This window comes from Hemicordylus capensis, chromosome 6, assembly GCF_027244095.1.
Source record: "Hemicordylus capensis ecotype Gifberg chromosome 6, rHemCap1.1.pri, whole genome shotgun sequence".
Taxonomy (NCBI): Eukaryota; Metazoa; Chordata; class Lepidosauria; order Squamata; family Cordylidae; genus Hemicordylus; species Hemicordylus capensis.
The window spans coordinates 117,592,374-117,599,889 of NC_069662.1; the positions used below are offsets into that span (position 1 = coordinate 117,592,374).

Consider the following 7,516-nt stretch of genomic DNA (forward strand, 5'->3'; position numbering starts at 1 on the left):
TGGAGGCAGGGGTGCAGTCCAAGGGAAACCTGGAGGAGCCACTCAAAATATACTTTTGGGGTGAGAAAATATGTTCTGGGGACTGGCGGTGTGGATATTAAGTTTGGTGTGGAGGTAGCTCAGTAAAATGCGGGGGGGGGGGTTTCAAATGCTTGTGTGGAGGGATCTTCACCCCTGTTTGGAAGAACCCTCAGGACTGGCTCGCCTGGCCCATGCTGCGAAGCTCATAAGATCAGTGCCCCGTCTTTGCGAACCGCCGCTCCGATTTACCCCCTGCTCGTGCTTGATTTTAGCCAGAACTACAATCAGCCGGAAAATAAGCACAGCGTGCCTCTGACAGAATGTTTCGCCCTCACCATTGAGTCATCACTACCACAACACCTGCAATGTATTTATTTCCACCGTATATCCCGCTCTTCCTCCAAGGATCCAAACGGCCGTGTACAACAACAACCCTGTGAGGCAGGCTAGGCCAAGAGAGAAAAGTGACTGGCCCAGAGTCACCCGGTGGGTTTCCTGGCCCAACCGGGATTCGAACTTCAGCTGCATTCCCGTGCTGCTAGGCCGACTCTCTCTAACCACCACATCCCTTCTGTTTGAAAATCAGCCCCGCGGCGGGCCAGGTGGCCCCACACATTTCCGGCGAGCGGCTTCCAGCGCGTCAGTTCGCCGCCGGGAGCCGGCTATTGTGACACCCGCTTGTCAGTTTCAGGCAGAGACCGCCGCGTCATCTTTGCTTGGTTTCAGCCCCGGCTGTGCCTGGAAGATCTCTCGGCCTGATGTCTGTGTACACAGCGTATTTCACAGGAACAGACTGTTGAACCTCAACTAGTCAGCTCCAGCCAAAGGAGGACACCGCCTCCTCCTCCGGAGTCAGGATTTCAGCCTCTCCACGGGATTCTGGAGGCCTTTACTGCTCCGATTCCCCATGGCCAACAATACAACAATATATCGATTCTACTTTACCAGGGGTGCAGATCTCCCCGTCACCATTTGAGCAGTTCCCCTCCAAAGTGTCCTTCTGTCCTCCAAAACAGATTCCCGCCCTCCCAAAAGTCTCTTTCCTCCACCCCCAACCCCCAAATTAAGTTAGGAGTTAGTTGCTCTTCCACTGACTGCGCTCCTGAGTATGGGGGTACCCTGATTATGGGGTACCTATGGGGCCCCCTGATTTGAGTACCTTCTTTGGCAATACGATTGCAAAACATCGCTGCTGCTGCAGCCTGTCGTATTTAGATATGGGGTGTGTGTGTGTATGTGAACTATTTGTATTTTCAACGGTCCTCATACACTGCTGGGCACAAATTTCCATCGAATCCAGATTCAAAGGGAGGGACTTATTTTCACGCAGGCTGTGTAGGAGACTGGCCTCCCCCTTCCAGCCTGCTCCAGCGGGACCGTCCAATCTCCGACGTGTTTACTCGGCAGTAAGTCTCGCTGTACTTAATAGAGATTACTCCCAGGTAAATGGGCAGGAGACTGGAGCCCAGCCTCGCGTCGGTCTCCTGTCAAATTCCGTGAACGTGCCTTACCTCCTGGCAAATAAAAGAACGCTAAGAGAAATATTCATCCAGTGGGGGAGGCGTGCTGAGTGATCCTCTCTGCATATTTGGACAGACGTCCGTTCAAAAGGGGCTTACTTCCAAGTAAATGTGCCCGGGATCAAGCCTTAAGTATCTGGTGAACTCTCCGATTAAAAACGAGTGGGAAGGGTAGCCCAAGAGCCTAGGGTGTTTACTCCGAAGTAAGTCCCGCTGTGTTCAGCGGGGCTGACTCCTAGCTAACTGAGCAAAGAGGCACCTTTTTAAAGTGGTGTTTTTCTTGATTGAGCAGGTGGAGAGCAACTGGCCCTATCCAACCCCAGCTCAGCACCCCTCCAGCGGCTGTTGCTGGCTTCTGCCTTATGCTTCTTTTAAAATGGTGAGCCCTTTGGGGACAGGGCGCCATCTTTATTTTTATTTCTCTATGTAAACCGCTTCGGGAACTTTTGTTGAAAAGCGGTATATAAGTATTGGTCGCGGTAAGCGTTCGTAGGATTTCGGCTTTAAAAAGTGCTTAACTGTGACTGCGGCATGTTTCAGGATCTAGCTCCGAACGGTTTTGACGATGCCCCTCCGAAACATGCTAACCTGCCATTGATTTTCAGACGAATTTATTTCCGCGTCAGGCTGTCTCGGGCTTGCAGATGGGACGCATCATGGAAGTGGGGATTTGAACCCCCTGCTGCAGTACTCGATCGGTCTCGGTAACCCCAGCGCCCGCCTCTCCCTCCCCGACTTGGAGCCGGCCTTTGTTTTCCTCGCGGTTCTCACAGTGTTTGCATTTTTCCCCAGGAGATCTTGCTCTCTTCCTCCGCTTGTTGACGTTTGTTTAGGCCCGGCCAGGCAGTGGAAGCTCAAACAAATAGTTCCCGTCTTTAAACAACTCCAAGTGGCTGGCAGGAACACGCGCGATCTGAGCCTCCCAGCATATAAATAATACGACCACGCGCTGCCGCAGGATCGCCTCGCCCTCCTCCTCGGGTGGGTCGCTCCTCCTGAGCCGCGCGTGGGCTGCCGGGCCGTAATTTGTGCGTGCACTTGGAAGGGTCTTCTGACAACAGGAGACAGAGAGGGGTGAGGGGGAGGAAGTCGATCTGGCCAGTCCTTTGTAACGGGAACATTCGTATTCCGGGGCTGTTCTTGGGAACAAGTTAAATCAACATGAGGGGAGAAATATATGTTCGTTTATCACCCGATCTGCCATTCTTCAAAGCCCCGAAATGAAGCCATCGATGAAAAACACATGTTCCGGCTCTGGGACACGCGGGATCGGGTTGGGAGGGGAGGATGGGGGGGGCCGGCGGGGGAAGGAATCGGGTGTGGGGAGGAGGAGAGCCTTGTGGCTGGAGGGAGCCTAGCCATGTTTACTCACAAGGGAGCTCCATCGTGTTCAATGGGGTTTACTCCGAGGGAGGGGTGTGAAGAGGGCTGCAGTGCAGATGGCTTTGTCAAAAACCTTTTTGTCTGGCGGGCGGGGGATTATTTGGTTTGTGTGGGGATGATGGGGGGGAGGGGACTGGGAGAGCAGCAGCTTGGAATATATTTTGAGCGCGCCCCCCCCCCCGGAAAAAAAAATCCTAAACAGAATAGATATTCCAAGAAAAGCAAAAAAAGCAAAAAACTACCCTAATATTATAGGGTTTGTTTTCACGGGAGGTTGTAAAACAAGAGCTAAACAGAGCCGGAGAAATAAACCACCAGCAAGATCTCCCAGCTGTTCAGTTGCACGTCGTCCAAAAGGGCTCATCCGCCCCCTCGCTTGTCTCTCTGCCCCGGCTTTCTCCCTGTTTGTCGTTTCTGTATAAATAAAGACGGGTCCCTAGAGGCCAGCTGGGGGTGGAATTCACTCCCTCCAGGACAGGCTGCCTCTCTGCTGGGGTCATTCTGAGGAAGGAAAGATGTTGGGTTGCGGGGAGGGAGGAAAGAACCATGGAAGCCAACATGGGACACACACATGCCACCAATGGATGACCGACTCCTCTCCATCTCTTCCATCGCAATCTTACGCCAACTAGGAGTGCAAAATGGATCTACTGGCTGAGACAGGATGAGGAAAATTCCTCAGAGTAGTCCCACCAAAATGAAAAAGACAAGTTGGCCAATCCCCCAGTATGGATTCTGTTGGGATTATATGGACTTGGAGTGTGTGTGTGTGGGGGGGAGAGACCCCCTACTCAAGATTTAAAAATGGGGAGGAAGCAGGCATTTAATCTTTTCAAGTTTTATTAAAGGTACGTGTTTACAAAATCTCTCTCAAGGCCGCATTTCAAAAGCAAAAGGTTGAATTCGGAAATGTCTCCACATTTCAAGTCTATGTATTTCAGCTAAATCCATGACCTCTTCCAAAACCAAGCAATTGCTAAAATGTCCCCTCCCCAGTCGTAGCCAATTTCCAGTTTCCTTTCCCAGCCTCTGATATTTCTTCGTAGACCATGTTCACACAGAGTTATTTCAGCTCAACAGTTACTCAGTAAGTCCCAGCCCCTGAATTATAAACAAGGCACAGGAGCACACCTACTGATTCCTGAAACCATTTCTGTGCACGGTACTGGAACAAGGCCTGCTCCATCAGGGTGTCTTTACCTGGGCGGGGGCGGGAGGCACCTCCTTTTCAGGAGAGAGAGGCAGACAAAGCATCTGTGAAAAAGTACCCAACACTGTTTGCTGTTAGTCATGTTAATGCATCTGGTAGCTTCTTTGAAAGCTCCCTGTACTGGAATCAAAGGGTCTCTCCAGACACCACCAGGTTTTTGTTGTTGTTGTTTAAAAATCACAAAGGTTCCTTCCCCCCTGGAGAATCCAGATTTCTTTCCTTAAGTTAGCATATTTGTTCTGTGCATTTTTAAAAAATGTATTTTATTTTTGCAGTTTTAAAAATCCTTTCGAGGCATTGGGCTTCCTCTCGCTTCCAGCCAAGCCCTGGTGAATGCCAGGAAAGGTATCTGCCCTTCCTCTTCCTCCACTAATGCTTTGTAAACCCTTTCCTTTTCATATATTTCAGTGCTGATCTCTCCTCCTTTCCACCATTTGAGTGACCAACTCCCATGATTCAAGAAACGAAGAAGTGAGAAACAGGAGTATGGCTGTCTTCCAGTAGCAAGATCTATTGGCTCTTAACCTGTCATGAGCTAGATTGTGTATGGGGAGCTTTGGGAGTATGCCCCCTCTCCCAGCAATGCTACGTGTTGGAGAAGGGGATAACAGTTGCATTTTAAGCACATTAAAAAAATTAAATATGCTTACCTTGAGCATGTCTGGATCTGGGTTGCAATAACAGAAACACGACATAATACTCATTCTGATTAATACTATTCTGCTTAAGTTGAAATGTTAAAGAGTTAAAGTGGGTTTATCAGAAGTTGAGACTGCAGCAGGTTTTGAACTCATAACTTGAGGGATGGTAGATGGGGGTTTAACCTGTGTGTCACATACACCGCCCCCCCCGCTCCGATCAAGGGGGAGGACTGCAGAGTGAGCCATTTCACCAGCCAAGGAAGCGCCTTCCAGAGCTGGTCAGCTGATTCTCTCTGAACTGATGCACATTTCCAGGTCAGGCTTCTTAGCTTATATGAGCAAGGGAAAAAATATTTCTTGCCCACCCTAAATAACACCAACCCATTTGGAAATAAGGAACAATAAATCATGTGGAAAAGCTCTGAAAGTAGACATGCCACATAATACAGGGACTGTGCCTTTAAGCCTGGTATTTGGGCACCGGAAGTGAGGGGCAAAATGCTGCTTGCCTGGGCACCCCTGCTTGGGCCAGCCTCACCCCTTGGGTCAGTGTTGTCCCTCTTGCCTTCTCTTTCCCTTTCTACCCCGCCTGGGCCACACTCTGCCCACTTGCCACCACTGCTGCTCTGCCCTCGTCTTCTCCTGGAAGAGGAAATAGAGGAGTCAAGAGTGCTGTGCTGAGGGGGACACTCTAGCTGAATCATCTCTCATGCACAGCACTTGTCTCCTCTGTTTCCTCTTCCAGGAAGAGACGATATAAGGCAGTCTCTGATGCTTCGGGTGGTGGTGGTGGTGGGGTTAAAGTGTGCCTAGGAGGGGGAGGAGAGGGGAGGGGAAAGATGAGGCAAGAGGGGCAGTGGCAGAAGGCTGGAAACAGACAGGAGGCTGGTGGGGGGGGGCACTGGTGCTGTGGGGAGTGCCTGCACTTGCCACGTGAGGCAATGATGTCACCCCGCCTTATTAAAGGGCCACCCCTGCTTATGACACAGAAATGAGCATGTTTCCAAGAGGGTAGGGAATAACAACGCCTGTCGCCTGTTTAGCACGGGGAGTAGAACAGTTTGGTTCTTTCACATGATGTGTGTTGTGACAGTATCTTGGCTGAACAATGTTTAGAAAAAAATGTGTGGGACCCCAAAACCAATCAGCAAAGTCTCTCTCTCTCTCTCTCCCTCCCCCGCCTCAAAATATACCAGGACTGCACCTGAGTTAACGCCAACTGGCGTGTTCAGACCAGTCCATCTGAACATCACCTCCATTTACAGTTGGACTCTTCATATGTCCTTATGTGGTCGACGCAGTTTTCCATCTGAAATGGAAAATGGAAATTCCACTGGAGCTCTGCTCACCACAAAAGCTTGCTATCCAGCCCTATCAAAACATTCCAGTAAAAAGTTGGTCAGTTTGGGTTTCTAACCTCCCTGGCAGAAACCTGAAACTGGAATATGCAATTCATGCATTTTGCATGAGGCTTAATGCTGTAATAGCCATGGGCCTCCAGAGGACCCAGCAATGGCATATCATATCCTTTCCAGGCAGGGATGGCCAAAGCGTTGGTGCACATGAGGTGAGGTGTCAGACGCTGCCTTGTCCTCTGCCCCTGGTGGGGGGCAGCCCCTTTCATAGGGAGCTGCCTTATACCAAGTCAGACCATTGGTCCATCCAGCTCAGTACTGTCTACACAGACTGGCAGTGGTTTCTCCAAGGTTGCCTCTCTCAGCCCTATCTTGGAGATGCCAGGGAAGGAACTTGGAACCTTCTGCATGCAAGCATTCAGCTGCTCTTCCCAGACCACCTCCATCCCCTGAGGGGGGATATCTCCCTGCTTAGTAAAGGGGGGGGCAATTCATGCTTGCTACCACAAGACCAGGTCTTTGTAAGGGAGGACCCTTACAAAACAGATGTTGCAAGCTTTGAAGGCAGCACAGGGGCAGCGAGGAGGGATGTCTGCCAGCAGCCTGCTCTTCACAAGGAGTGTGAGGAGAGTCACTCCTCCTTGCAAAGCTTCAGATCAGGCCTGAAGCTCTGCTCCGGTGGTGAGGCATGGGGCACCCCACTCCCCTGCTGGTGCCCCCATAATCTGCTGCCTGAGGCAACCACCTCACCTTGCCTCATGAAAGGACCACCCTGCTTCTCAAAGGAAAAACAACAGGAAAAAGCTTGATTGCTTCTCCACAAATCTTAAAGGCTCCCAAAGAATGCTTAATGAAAGGTTGTGTGGCTTACATGGGAGATCCCTTCTCTCTATCCCCAAATCTGTGGGGGCCAGCTGGAGTTACTCGTTGTTGAGCAAATGGCTCTGCACATGCTCAGTGCTGCTTCCTTAATCATTTTGTTTCACAGGGCTGACTCCGTCTCCTAGCACTGCACCCATAAGAACAGCCCTGCCTATCTTGTCCAGCATCCTGTTTCACACAGTGGGCCACCAGATGCCTCTGGGAAGCCCACAAGCAAGAGCTGAGGGCATGTCCTCTTTCTTGCTGCTGCTCCCCTACAGCTGGTATTTAGAGGCATCTTGCCTCTAGCTGGAAGTGGCCCACAGCCAGCAGACTAGTAGCCAATGCCATTGATAGACTTGACCTCCATGAATTTTTCTAAACCCCTTTTAAAGCTATCCAAGCTAGTGGCCATCACCACATCCCATGGCAGAGAATTCCCTAGATTAATTATGCGCTGTGTGAAAAAGTACTTCCTTTGGTTGGTCCTAAAATACCCAGCCTTCAGTTTCATGGGATGATCCC

The 7,516-nt window shown here is 50.6% G+C and overlaps 1 long non-coding RNA gene across 1 annotated transcript; it reads left to right on the top strand.

Annotated features, from left to right (window-relative positions):
• Window positions 1-2,019: 2,019 nt before the first annotated feature.
• On the top strand, window positions 2,020-4,763 carry LOC128331602 (uncharacterized). Its single transcript, XR_008310364.1, has 3 exons — window positions 2,020-2,245; window positions 2,334-2,522; window positions 4,543-4,763. It is a non-coding gene; the product is annotated as an uncharacterized LOC128331602 (long non-coding RNA).
• The last annotated feature ends 2,753 nt before the right edge of the window (window positions 4,764-7,516 follow it).